The sequence below is a fragment of the Lissotriton vulgaris genome, chromosome 2_1 (assembly GCF_964263255.1).
Source record: "Lissotriton vulgaris chromosome 2_1, aLisVul1.2, whole genome shotgun sequence".
NCBI classification, from domain to species: Eukaryota; Metazoa; Chordata; class Amphibia; order Caudata; family Salamandridae; genus Lissotriton; species Lissotriton vulgaris.
Window position 1 is genome coordinate 1,203,882,123 of NC_141687.1, and position 15,041 is coordinate 1,203,897,163.

The window sequence follows — 15,041 nt, forward strand, 5'->3', positions numbered from 1 at the left end:
GCAGCAGCCATTTTGTGATGCTGAGGCTCTGGTTAACTTTAACCGGGGTTAAGGCTATGTACATGTCGTGTCCCTCTAGAAGGGTGGAATGCTATCCCCGTTGACAGAACTGTCGAGGGGATAGTATTCCAAATCGTATGACACCTTACTCGACATGTTTTGATAAAGCCAAACCAAAGTTAGCATATAACCGCGAGGATTATAATACACTTAAGAGTATATGGTATGGCAATATCCGGGAACAGCTAAGGAGTTGCTCCCTACAGCTGCAGACATGCTCAGCTCAAGCTAGAGCGCCATCTCACATGAAACCACGCACTCTGCCCCCAGGATTGCAGGGGCCTTCCATAGGAATGGCTTATAGGTTAACATGTGTCCAGTTAAGGTTAGATATAGGGATACTATATCTAAGCAAGAGGTGATTACACCAGCTTACCCCAGCTGAGTGATCAGCCAGTTGTGTCAAAATATGGAGGCCAGGCCAGGGGTGACACAATACATGCTGCAGCCCCTGGTAGGCCTTGGCTACACCTAGGCCCTGGGTACCTTTCCAGGTTGAGCTGAAGACAGCAATATCATCCAGATATGCTGCACAAAAGTCATCCAACCCAGTAAGGACTTGATTCACCAACCTTTGGAAGGCGGCAGGTGCATTTTTCAAACTAAAGGGCATCACCACAAATTGATAATGCCCACCTGGGGTAGAAAATGCAGCTTTGGCTTTAGACTCCTCAGCTAACCTGATTTGCCAGTAGCCAGTTGTCAAGTCAAATGTGCTCAAATATTTGGCAGAAGCCAACTTATCAATGAGCTCATCTGCTCTTGGAATAGGGTGTGCATCTGTCCTGGTGACAGCATTGAGTCCTCTGTAATCCACACAGAACCTCATCTCTCTCTTGCCATCTTTGGTGTGAGGTTTGGGGACCAGAACCACTGGGCTAGCCCAGGGGCTCTCTGAAGGCTCAATAACACCTAATTCCAGCATCTTTTGCACCTCAGTCTTTATACAGTCCCTGACGTGGTCAGGTTGCCTGTAAATCTTGCTTTTTACAGGAAGACTGTCACCAGTGTCCACCACATGGGTACACCAGTTAGTCTGACTGGGTGTCAAGGAGAACGAATGTCTGTATGACTGCAAAACTTGTCTACAGTCATGTTGCTGATGTTCAGTGAGGCTGCCATCTAAGGCCACACCATCAACTGAGCCATATTCAGGGTTCTGAGTGAGCAGGTCTGGGAGAGGGTCACTCTCTTCCTCCTGTCCCTCATCTGTAGCCATGAGCAAGCCCATGTCTGCCCTGTCAACATATGCCTTCAGTCTGTTGACATGGAGCCCCCTGTGGGGGCTCCTGGGAGTTCCTAGGTCCACCAAGTAGGTAACCTCTCCCTTTTTGTCAACAATTGTATGGGCTCCAGACCATTTGTCTTGGAGTGCTGCTGGGGCCACTGGCTCCAACACCCATACCTTCTGTCCAGGCTGATACTCAATCAGGACAGCCTTTTGGTCATGCCAAGCTTTCTGTAATTATTGGCTAGCCTCAAGGTTTTTGGATGCCTTCTCCATATACTCAGCCATCCTGGAGTGGAGACCAAGTACAAAGTCCACTATGTCCTGTTTAGGCTTTTTGAGAGGTAACTCCCATCCTTCCTTCTCCAGACATAGGGGTTCTCTTACAGGGTGCCCAAACAACAATTCAAAGGGGCTGAAGCCAACCCCCTTTTGAGGGATCTCTCTGTAAGCAAACAGAAGGCAGGGTAGAAGGATGTCCCATCTTCGGATGAGCTTTTCAGGTAATCCTTTGAGCATACCCTTTAGGGTCTTGTTAAATCTCTCAACAAGCCCATTACACGGTGGATGATAAGGAGTGGTGAACTTGTAGTTGACACCACATTCCTTCCACATAGTTGTCAAGTATCCTGACATGAAGTTGGTACCTCTGTCAGATACTACCTCCTTAGGAAACCCCACTCTGGAGAAAACTCCAAGTAAGACCCTGGCCACAACAGGAGCTATTGTAGTCCTAAGTGGAATTGCCTCTGGGTACCTGGTGGCATGGTCCACCACCACCAGTATGAATCTGTGCCCAGATGCTGTAGGGGAATCCATTGGACCTACAATATCAATCCCCACTCTTTCAAAGGGAACCCCCACCACAGGTAGTGGTATCAGGGGGGCCTTTGTTGTGCCACCTGCTTTACCACTGGCTTGGCAGGTTACACAGGAGCGACAAAACTCCTTGGTGTCTTCAGACATGTGAGGCCAGTGAAAGTGAGGGATAAGCCTGTCCCAAATCTTATTATGGCCTAGGTGTCCTGCTAAAGGAATATCATGGGCCAAGGTAAGAAGGAAATCCCTAAATTGCAGAGGTATAACCAACCTCCTGGTTGTACCAGGCTTGGGGTCTCTACCCTCTGAATAAAGGAGACCATCATCCCAATATACTTTATGGGTACCTTGAGCATTCCCAGCAGCCTCAGCAGCAGCCTGCTGTCTGAGGGGTTCAAGAGAAGGACAGGTTAACTGAGCCTGCCCCAAGTCTGCCCTAGAAGGTCCCCCTGTCCCCAGAAACTCAACCTGGTCAGGTTCAAGTTATTCAGGGACAGTTCCTTCAGGGGTCTCAAGATCATCTTCCTGTGAAGGCTGATCCTCACTTGTAGGCAGTTGGGAAGGCACAGCCTTTACCTTTCTGTTCTTTTTCTTGGAAGGTGCTTGGTCCATTGTTCCAGGATCCAAGACCTGAGGTTCAGAGAGGCACTTTTTGACCTGTGACCTGGTCACAGCAAGGACATGTGATGATATCCCTAACATCTCTGCATGAGTCCTGTACTCAACTTCTGACCATAGAGAGTTCTCCAGGTCATTGCCCAACAAACATTCAACTGGGAGATCAGCACTAGCCACAACTCTTTTTAGGCCAGTTACCCCTCCCCAGGAAAAGTTAACAATTGCCACACTATGCGTAGTGGTGACATTGCTAGCATTGGTCACCAGGTAATTATCACCTGGCAGGTATTGTCCAGGGTCCACAAAGCTAGGTGTCACCATAGTGACACTGGCACATGTGTCCCTGTATGCTTGAGCCACTTTTTCATTAATCAAAGGCGTCTGCCTGTACTTGCCCAGATTACTGGGGCTGACAGTAGGGGTCCAATCTAGTTCCCCATCACAAATCAGAACAGCCTGAGTAGGGGTTCTGACTAGGCCAGAATCTCCCTCAGTTACCAAAGTGATACCCACTACCCCTTTGGTTTGTGGACGAACACTGCCAACTGTACTAGTGGGTGCAGGTGCCTTAGGGGCTACAGTGTTGGGGGCTCCTCCCTTTTTACACTCACTGGTCCAGTGAGAGGTGTTTTTGCATGTACTACACCAGGGTTTTCTTTGACCTTCTTTCTTCTTCTTCTTGGAAGTTTGGGACCCACCCTCTGTATTAGTTTGGGGCCCTGTTGAAGACTTCTGGTCTTTAGCTTTCTGCTCCCCACCCTTCTGGTCTGTTTTCTTTTGGTCACCACCCTGGTTCTGGTTCTGGTTCTTTTGCTTAACTCTGGTTCTAACCCATTTATCTGCCCTCTTTCCCAATTCTTGGGGAGAGGTCAAATCTGAGTGAACCAAATGTTGATGCAACTGCTGGTTCTGATAATTATTTTAAATTTGTTCTCTCATAAGCAAATTGTACAATCCTTCATAGTCTGTAACCTTACTTCCAATCAACCATCCCTCCAGAGCCTTAGTGGCACATTCAACAAATTCAGACCAGTCCTGAGTCTGTGTCTTCTGGGTATCTCTGAACATTAACCTGTACAGTTCAGTGGTTAAGCCTAACCCATCAATCAGAGCACTCTTCAGGACCAGGTAGTTTCTAGAATCCCCATCACTAACTGTGAGGAGTCTGTCTCGGCCTCTACCTTCAAAGGAGAGCCACAAGATTGCTGCCCACTGCTCCTAAGGGATCTGCTGTACTTTGCAGGCTCTCTCAAGTGCAGTCATCCATTTGTGGATATCATCCCCAGCTTTGTAGGGGGGCACAATCTTACTCAGGTTTCTGTTATCAAAAGACCTGTCTTTATCCTTAGGGATAATGCTGCCACCAGTGGGTACTAACCCACTCTCTCTAGACTGCCTTTCTCTAGCAAGTTTCTCTTGGGCCAGGGCAACCTCTAATTCTTGCTTCTGGATCCTAAGTTCAGCCTCTCTCATTTTAGCCTAATGTTCCCTTCTCTGAGGGCTAGTCAACCCCCTTCTGGAGTGACCATGAGGACCTCTAGAAGCCTGGGAGGTATTGGATTCCTCCTCCTCCTATGCTCCTGGTTAAGTCCACTTGGGTGTCTGGGTAAGGTCATCCTTACTTCAGTCCCAAATACACTTAAGTTAGCCTGGGTAAGCCGGCTGGCTGGCACCTGACTATTTCTGCCATCATCAGAATCACTGCTCCCCCCTTCTGTCTCCTCTTCTTCTTCCTCCTCATCAGGCTGAATATCTCCAGTGACTTGGTCATCCTCATCTACCTGGACTATGGGGACAGGGGTATCAGTATTGTCATCTTCAGTGGGAGAGCCTCCTTCAGCATTCCCTGTGGGGTCTGCTTTAGAGGTCTTTAGAGCGTCAGACTGGTCTAAAAGCTCTCTAAGGTGGTCTGTAGTAGGGGTTGGCCCTGTCTTGAGACCTTGTAATGACCAGATTTTCAGACCAGATAGAACCAGCTCACAAGAGCAACACCAACCTGGCCAAAACGTAACCACCTCCCTCCTCAGGACCCATCTATCCAGGCACCTGGGTACCTACCTGAGGATGGGGAACTCGCAATATACAAGCTCATATCATTAGAAACACCACTAAATCTATAGGGTTACTAGGAATACTCACTGATTACTAAGGACATCCATGCCCTACACCACACTCATACCTCATAGTCTCGCGACCACATGGGTCCAGACTAATCTACCCTGGGGCAGTTCTGATTATTTACCATTACACACTGATTACCATCAGTGCTCACTCGACACGCAATCTGGCGTGCCATACACACTGCTCACCCTCAGTGCTCACTCGACACGCAATCGGGCATGCCATACACACACTGGGCTGCAGTCCCAGTGCTCTCTTTTTATCCGGTCCACAATCCGGCGGACCTACACACTGACCACATTCAGTGCTCACTCAAGCCCATCTATCTTTAGAGTCCCGTAAGACTGTTCTTTTTACACAAGCCACAATCCTGTGGGTATAAGCACCAGTCTCCCGCCTGGTGTTCTCATTAACGCCACTTACCAATGATGACCACTTTCCTATGAATACCTTCAGCTCTCTCTCTATGTTGGGAAGTCTCTCTCACTATTCACTAAGGGTTCGCTACTACAATAATATTATGGGATGGCCGAATCACTTAGTGCCAATAATTCCCTAGCTCAAGGGCTCCTCTCTCTCCCTAATTATTCAGTGGCTGCTTACCGGATCAGGGGCAGCATCTGTTCTGGCTGTAACACCTGACTAGAAGGAAAGGTTACCTGTGCTTTAAGAACAATAGACACACACTGTATGCAAGAACAACACATGCACACTAGTTCACTAAGAACTGGGGTATCTTTATTATAACAACATCAACAATATAATACTGCACTATAACACATAGCCTGAAAAGTAAGAGGGGAATAGACACATACACAGATCTGCGGGGTCTCTATAACTAACAGGAACTTTAACACACCTCTGAAAGAAAAGGATTAGACATACAATAGCCTAGGGAATAAAGACAAGATTAAGGTGTAAGTGTAAAGCGGACTAGTTTAGACTACCTCACCTATTAGAAGGAAGATTTCTCTCTGTCTCTGGTGGGATCAGGGCTCTCTCTGTCTCTCCCTCCGTCACCACAGTTTCACGCCTCTGGCTCAACTGCTCCAGCTGACAGCCTCAACTCCTCCATCTGCTTTAATGCATTCTGACAAACTGGCAGTCCCAGCTGATAGTTACTGCTCTCTTCAGCTTCAGCAATCATCTGCCTTCTTTCTCCATTCCAGAAAACCAATAGAACTGCACTGCACTCTGCAGCTCCAGCAGACATCCTACTCTCCACTCTTCAAGAACCAAACTGACCACTCCTCCTCTTCTGCACTTCGCTGATATGGATTCCTCTCTCCTCATGGAAATTTCCAACAGAGGGCTTCCTCCCACCGAATTCCTGTGCTAGCTCCAGAGCTCTCTGCGCAACCGCAGTGGCCATCTGCATGTTACGTCTGGGCTCAAGAGACAAACACATTCTTCCGATAAGAACCAGTCCTGGCTGGTTTTCCCCTAGCGCACAACAGGCTTAACTATAAACATTACCTTTCCCCTTCAAGCATCTCAGCTCTGCAGGGATAGAAAGCAAAATGGAGTCTCTCTAGTTCTGGGCCTTGTAGGCCTGAGAAGGATGAAATAACCCTTAGCTCTGTCAGAGTACCTACACAAACCATACCAATGTGTAATATAAAGTCAGGACCACAGGATCCACCCTCTACTATAGGCAAAATAATGAAAGAACACATAACTATGCTAAAGCCAATAGGCAATAGATGGATTAGAGTCAATAATAAGGGATCTATCATCATATAAAGCAGCTATCCTCTTCTAGGTCTGGAAAAAATGGCTTAAAAGGGCCAACACATCTAAGAATACAGATCCTATATGTGAGCAAGCTTAAAGTCTTTATCACTCCGAAATAGAGCCAAAAAGCCTGTCAAGACATTCCACCCTTAGACTTTATCTTGCGAACATCTATAAACAACAACATCCAAGTAAACAAACATCAACATAATCTATCAACAAAACCAAAAACCAAAAAAAACTCCCTAAAATAAATGACAACGTAAGGAAATACCACCTAAAACATAATGTAGGTAATACAAATCTAACAGCCAACTGAAAACAAATCAAAGCACCCTTGACCTGAATGCTGAAACATAACTAACATTGATCTGATAACAACAGAAACCAACCAAAGCACCCTCGAATTAAATGTGCCTCAACTTCTAGTGATAACTGATCAAATCTATTGATGTAGGGACATGTTTGTAGAATGAAAACATCAAGGGGCCTAAATGGGGCCTACCTACTTCGGTCAACTTAAGAACTAAATGTGCCTCAACTTCTAATGAGAAAACAACAAAGGGCCTAAATGAGGCCTACCTACTTTGGTCAACTTAAGAAAGAATTTGGTGAAATCTGACAAAGAAACATGACAAAGGGTCCTCAAGGTCTGGGCAAACATTACTAATAGATGTAGGACATAACCTAACTAAAAGACACACCTCCCAGGACAACTTAAAGTCTAGGGCAACCACCCTTGGAACTAATCCCACTGTTCTAATTAAGAGTTGATGAATCAAAGTGAAAGTGTAATAACAGGAAAATAAGGATAACCCCATTCCTACAAAATAGCTGGTGTAGCACTATGCATATCAAGCAATAAGTCAAAGAAAATTATCTAAATGTGGTGCATATATTTTTTTTTTTAAATCCCTATAGCAAAAATAGCTAAATCATAGACTTAAGCTTGGGAAATTGAGTAATAGGAGACTATGCCAAAGGCAATAGGTAAAGGTCACAATATCACAAAACAGTTAGCACCTAGTTCCTCACTGTATCACACTGTGGAACACATGTGTGCACCATCATTTCTTACTATCTCTTTCATTGGCAAGAGTGTTTTGCAGAAAACAGGAAAACTATGAAATAGGTGAAAGATAAACAAGTGTAAAGTCAATCCATAATAGCATAGCATACTAAAATCAAAATATCATGTATCACAGGGCATCAAATTATTAAAGTAGCTCACTGATTATACATAGCACCCTATGACATTTAAACAATTTCATTTGTATATATCAAAAGGAATCATTGAACCAAATGCCTAATCATAAATGTGGCACTGCATAACAGGACTGAGAAATGTTCAATTGGGGCCTGTTTGTGGTAATTGCAAAAGTGGCATAATGTCCATCTGAAATAAAAACATGGGAAAAATGCAAGGCCCAATAAAGCAGCCAAGTAATTACTTTTCCGCATTTCATCATTAGGGATCATAGCACATGACTCGTGTAAAATTGTAAATTAGGGTTCAAGACAGTCAATTGTGGAAAGACAGCCTGTTGATTCATCAGTGTAGGTCACCACCCTTCATCTTCATCTGTATCCGGTGCCAAGGAAGCACTTCCTCCGATCTGGACATTAGTCACCAGCTTCCGCCGTTCATCCGCCACCAATCCGGTCTGGTCTGGTTCCATCTTCCAAAAACAACAAACTAACATAAAAAATTAAAACAATAAAGTAAAATAACAAAGGGAGTGGGAGGGGGGTGGGCCGACGCACACACCAAACACCACAACCCAACAACCTCACCTATTAGAAGGAATATTTTTCTCTGTCTCTGGTGGGATCAGGGCTCTCTCTGTCTCTCCCTCCGTCACCACAGCTTCACGCCTCTGGCTCAACTGCTCCAGCTGACAGCCTCAACTCCTCCATCTGCTTTAATGCATTCTGACAAACTGGCAGTCCCAGCTGATAGTTACTGCTCTCTTCAGCTTCAGCAATCATCTGCCTTCTTTCTCCATTCCAGAAAACCAATAGAACTGCACTGCACTCTGCAGCTCCAGCAGACATCCTACTCTCCACTTTTCAAGAACCAAACTGACCACTCCTCCTCTTCTGCACTTCGCTGATATGGATTCCTCTCTCCTCATGGAAATTTCCAACAGAGGGCTGCCTCCCACCGAATTCCTGTGCTAGCTCCAGAGCTCTCTGCGCAACCGCAGTGGCCATCTGCATGTTACGTCTGGGCCCAAGAGACAAACACATTCTTCCGATAAGAACCAGTCCTGGCTGGTTTTCCCCTAGCGCACAACAGGCTTAACTATAAACATTACCTTTCCCCTTCAAGCATCTCAGCTCTGCAGGGATAGAAAGCAAAATGGAGTCTCTCTAGTTCTGGGCCTTGTAGGCCTGAGAAGGATGAAATAACCCTTAGCTCTGTCAGAGTACCTACACAAACCATACCAATGTGTAATATAAAGTCGGGACCACAGGATCCACCCTCTACTATAGGCAAAATAATGAAAGAACACATAACTATGCTAAAGCCAATAGGAAATAGATGGATTAGAGTCAATAATAAGGGATCTATCATCATATAAAGCAGCTATCCTCTTCTAGGTCTGGAAAAAATGGCTTAAAAGGGCCAACACATCTAAGAATACAGATCGTAGATGTGAGCAAGCTTAAAGTCTTTATCACTCCGAAATAGAGCCAAAAAGCCTGTCAAGACAGACCTCTTGAGGCACAAAGCTGCCTCAATTCCTTAAAATTTAACATAGTAAATTTGGATGGTGCCCTTGGAGGGTCACTCTCAACAGAGACATTCCCAGTGGAACCCTCTGCTCCAGACATTGCTCTAGTGTGGGTGGATATGTTGCAATCTACCTACACTGGTGTTTACCTACTAAACCTATCTAGTAGTTGTAGTTAGGGTGTGCTACTCCCTATCCTCTACAACAACTATGTTCAGTAGAACTTAAGTATACTAGTCTTGTTTTATATGTACCTAGCAGGTACCTGTATGATCTTTCAAATGATACTCTCAAAGATTGTAATGGTAAAACAAACAGCAAGCTCAAATCCAAACCGCTGCTCACCAATGTGAGAAGTTGGCCTGGTATGTGATGCTCACTAATTCTAGTGATCACCTTGTACCATGCCAAGCAACCCTTATGATGATTGGTTGTAAGTCAACCTTATCGACCAGCTATCCTAGTAGCGTGACAAAGCAATCTTAGGCTAAACTCTGTATAGGCATGTGAAGCAAGCTGTTTTACCATACACAATCCCCTTGAATACCAAATGAAAGGACACCACACAGATATATATTGAAAATATATATATATATATTTACTACAAACTCCCCTATACTCTTAATGAGCACAGAAGCAAATGCGTTAAAACAAATCACAGTTTAAATATACAACAGTTGCACAATATGGATGAGCCCTAGGGGCCACCTAAACCATATACTAAAATAGTGGTATAAGAACCACCTAGCTGAAAGGAAGTAGGCCTAGGGCCTGGGGAATCACTGGAGCTGTTTAGGACTAACAGTGAAGAAGTCGGGAAAGGCCCGCGGGACTCGGGTGCAGTGCGGAAAGTGCACGCATATACCAATGTTAAGTCAATGGTGTGTAAAAGTTACAAAGTTAGGGGCATATTATCAAGGGGGTTTATCTCCGCTTTTTTGGCTTTAAAAGCCAAGAAAGCGGAGATAAAATTATCTCCCTATTACCAAGCTGTCGCTAACACCAGTTAGCGACAGCTAGTAGGAGATAGCGACCATCTTGGGCCCCACTTTGCATGTCAGTGATATTTATCACTAATGAGATGCAAAGTGGGCGTGCCAAGATGTTAGAGACTGAAAACAGTTGCTAACATCGCTATCTCCTATTACCAACTTTTGGAGATATTCGCGCTAAGCGGGAATATCTCCAAAAGCTAACACCTGCCCTGAGCAGTTCTTAGCCATGTTATCCAATGGGAGGTGGATAACATGGCTAAGAGCATTTGCTCGATAATGCATGAATATCGCTGACTTTTCAGCGATATTCATGCATTTCGGCCGTTTTTTATCGCATTTGCGATAAACCTTGTTAATAGCAAGGTTTATCTGCGATAAAAATCGCCGATGTGCGGCGATAATTTTTGTCTCTAAACAAGTTAGAGACAAAATTATCGCTAGTTGTTGGTAATATGCCCCATAGTTATTAAAGAACCTTCCGAGTGACCTAGAAGAATGAAACTTTAGACACAGACATTAGAGGTGTGTCCCAGTGTAGGAACACCGGCGTTGCTGAGTTACCTCACCTACAGGAAGCGGCTGCACAGGTGTGAATTAGTGTCGGGTTTCATCACGCAGGTCGATGGTGCTTGGAGCTGAAGATGCTGCAGGCGGCTCGATGTGAAGAGTTCCGGTGGACCCAAGGGTGGATCTGAAGTGGTGAAGACCTGAAAGCAGAGGGGACAATGTTCAAAGTCACTAGCCAGTGACTACCGTGGAACCAGGATGGAACCAGGCGATGTCGGGTGCAAACAGGCGATGAGGTGTAGCTTCTCTCCGCAGCCACATGGACATGAAGAGGTCGAGGACGTCCAGGAATCGATCACGAGCTGTCCCACAAAGGCTCTAGCTGATGGCGGTGTTGGAAACTTGATCGGAGCAAACAGGCTTTGGCTAATGCAAGCCACGCAGGAATCGGAAAAAGCTTATCACTCGGACCAGCAAGGTCAGAGCGGGTGCTCCTTTTTACAGGAGCGAGGGCAAGTCTGGAGCAACCAGACCCGCAGTGTAGATTGTAGGTTTCTTCGCAAAGATGGCCGCTGACCACGTGGCAAGTGACTGGGATGGCGCATCAAGTGGCACGATGCAAAAGGGTCCCACGCAGATCGTGAAGATGCTGAGGGGCTGATCTTCAGCACACAGGCTGCTCCGTTGTGGGGCTTCCTAAACCCCAAAGCACAGCATCGAGGGTGCCTCGGGTGCTGCTCAGTCAGCTTCTCGGGGGTCTTTCAAGATGTCCGGTCCCACGTCTCTCGGTGCCTTCACGGGTCCCTTTTTTGCAGGGACTGTGGATCGGGTGGTGAGAAGTCTGGGAGTCTGGGTCTCGTCAGGCTCTGGGCTTGGGCTCCGGTGGGAGGCGGTGGCAAAGCAGATGTCGAGTTGCTGGATGGTGCCTGTGTTCACAGGGTGGCCACTCCTAGGCCACAAGGGAGATGCTCTTAAGTCTTCTGTGCAACAGAATGTCGAAGTCCAGTCGTCTTCTTAGTTTCAAGTTGATTCAGGATGATCTGAGGTGCTATGGCACTGCTCCCACTCTTATTCCCAATCTGAGGGGTGGATCACCTGCTAGGTCCCTCCTCTGGGTGGGACCAGGAAGGGGGCGGTTACACCCCCTTTCCTTTGTCCAGCTCCTCGCCAGGCCTGGGTCTGGAAAGTCCCAGGACCGGTTTGGACTGGCTTATGCACGAGGACACCTTGTGTGCCCCGGGCATGTCTGATTCTAATCAGCCCTGTCCTTCCCAATACACAAAATCCTCTCTGGGGTGGTGCTCGCACCTCCCAAGGCAGGAAACCCTTTGTCCAAGCCTCCCTCGCTGGAAGGACTCCCAGCAGCAGGATGTCAGACTTGTGTCTGTGGTGGCAGCATCCATTTTGTGATGCTGAGGCTCTGGTTAACTTTAACCGGGGTTAAGGCTATGTACAAGTCGTATCCCTCTAGAATGGTGGAATGCTATCCCCGTTGACAGAACTGTCGAGGGGATAGTATTCCAAATCGTATGACACCTTACTCGACATGTTTTGATAAAGCCAAACCAAAGTTAGCATATAACCGCGAGGATTATAATGCACTTAAGAGTATATGGTATGACAATATCCCGGAACAACTAAGGGAGTTGTTCCCAACAGCTGCAGACAGGCTCAGCTCATGCTAGAGCACCATATCACATGAAACCACGCACTCTGCCCCCAGGATTGCAGGGGCCTTCCATAGGAATGGCTTATAGGTTAACATGTGTCCAGTTAAGGTTAGATATAGGGATACTACATCTAAGCAAGAGGTGATTACACCAACTTACCCCAGCTGAGTGATCAGCCAGTTGTGTCAAAATATGGAGGCCAGGCCAGGGGTGGCACAATACATGCTGCAGCCCCTGGTAGGCCTTGGCTACACCTATGCCCTGGGTACCTATGGTACACTGTTACAGGGGCCTATAGGGTGAACCAGTTCCAATTCGTAATGCACCTAGAGTGCATTGGCATCAATTTAGAAAGAGAGCAGCAGGCTGTGGGTCTGATTAGCAGGCCCACAGCCACATTAAGTCATAAACCAGTGAAGCAAAAAGCAAAAATTTGGGGTGACCATAGGATAGCAGACCCTACTCTCCTACAATGCTTAATGGATATTCTTTGAGTTTATTTATCTTGTGATCGCATTCACTTTATTTAGTTATTTTTCATGCTATTGCCCTGACCAAAGGGAGGGTGTTGTGTGTGTCCTACATGGACAATGTTGTTTCCCCTATGTGGCCCTAATTATGCACATTATAGGCCGCATTTGCTTTGCAAACATTATAAAATATCACGCTTCTTTTTGTATTTTGTTCTTTTCCTGGGATTTAGTCTCAACTGCCTAGGCAGGGTCAAACAACATTATTCTCTCTAGCCGGGCACGAGCATCTTGACATAATAGAGACACCCAGCTGCTGTTTTTGAAAACACATGTTTTGTCATATAACACGAACTGTATCATTCTAAACAGACAGAGTGGAGACTTGCAGAGAGAGCAAAGGTCCTGAGATGAGATAGCTGTATCAGCTGAGATGTAGAACAACTATCTATGTATGTTAAGGTATGGGGTCTGCCACTAAGCCCAGAAATCTGCAATCTATTATCACTTAGCTTTTGTAGTGAGGGTATTTTGACAGATAATTTGACAGAGCTTTTTACTGTGTACAATCTCCTAATCATGCTAATGATATTACTGGCCTGTATTTGTTTTTAAGTTGTGCCCCAATTTTTGCATATTATAGCACGATAATTTAAATACATTTTGTAAACATCTTTCGTGTCTCCTTTCTATTTATTGTGGACAAGTACGAATGAGAGAATGAAAGGGAGTGACCTGCTACCACGATCCCTGAGAGGGTCACAAGGGTTGTGTTCTGGGGTGCCAAATCACTTTTATCTCTGGAAAGGTTAGGAGGGCAAGTGAGGCACTATAGGCTAGTCGGATTAGGGCCCATTGATACTGATGGGGTATGGTGACTCTGTCACAACTTGCAGTTGTTCTCTGGTACCAAGCATAGTTCTATTCTAGAGCAGAATCCCTACACCAATATAGAGAGGCAGAAAGATAAAGTATGAGGGGAGAGAGCAAGATAACATACAACCATCCACAAATCCCAAAGTTGAAAGCCATCCCCTAAAGCTCGGCAAGAAGTAAACACAGTACACCAAAACCCCCTTTGATCTCAATAAAATACATAAACACGTTTCTTGCTAATATTTGTAGTAATGAGCCATTGTACAATCAAAGGTAATATTCTTATCTTCGAGAATACTTCAATAACTTCATAAGCCTGGTTTAGTTCCTTAAAGATCAGGTACAGCACAACCTAACTAAAACATGCCTTGAAGAACAAAGCCCTGCTATAAGAAACAGCCTTGAGACTGCAATCCTATTTAGTAGTAAGTGCCATGCATTAGGAGTCTGCATTAGCACTAAGAGGACTTAGCCGGTTCAGTATTGAGCATAGTAGACACAAACCCTCTCCAAAAGATACTGTTATAAAACAACCAAACATATATGTACTGAAAAGGTTACCTCTTAGATCAGTGGTTCTTTACCTTTGGACTTTCTTTGACCCCTATTTAATCATTATTAGACCCCAGGGACCCCCACTAAATCATTACTGGAATTCGGTCCCAAGGCTAAGCCTTTTTAATGATTTGCAATGCTAAACAATAAACAAAAAATACAGAAATAAGCATTCATCAAATACACAAATGGAGAATTATTTTATTTGATTCACAAACTAATGTAAAAAAAAATCCAAATTTTAATAGGAGAGTTAGGACTTCTCTAATTTCAATTGAGGCCACCCATCGTCAATACCATATTCGGTTTGATGCACTTACACTTTTCCCACAAATCAATCTGAGGATACTAACCTGATTTTTAGCATCTAATTTCAACTTCCTACACATTTAAAAAACATAAAAAATGTTCACAAATGTGCACATTCTGCTTCTTTATTATATACCCTTTATCAATATGTTAATATTATTAATTTTCTAAGCAGTAGCAGTCTCCCTGATTAAGCTTTACAGACCCCCACAGGGTCCCCAGAACACAGGTTAAGAGCCACTGCCTTAGATGAAGGCTTTCAGGTAAGAGCAACTCAAGTAGAGGGCTAGCTGGAAGCAAATACCAAGTGAGTCATCAAAAAGAAACTATTTAGTTTTTTT

At 45.2% G+C, this 15,041-nt stretch overlaps 1 protein-coding gene across 1 annotated transcript in view; it reads right to left on the reverse strand.

Annotated features, from left to right (window-relative positions):
- LOC147732395 (otoancorin-like) overlaps positions 1-15,041 on the reverse strand; it is a 759,538-nt gene that overhangs the window by 324,509 nt on the left and 419,988 nt on the right. The gene's annotated exons all lie outside the window — the stretch shown is intronic.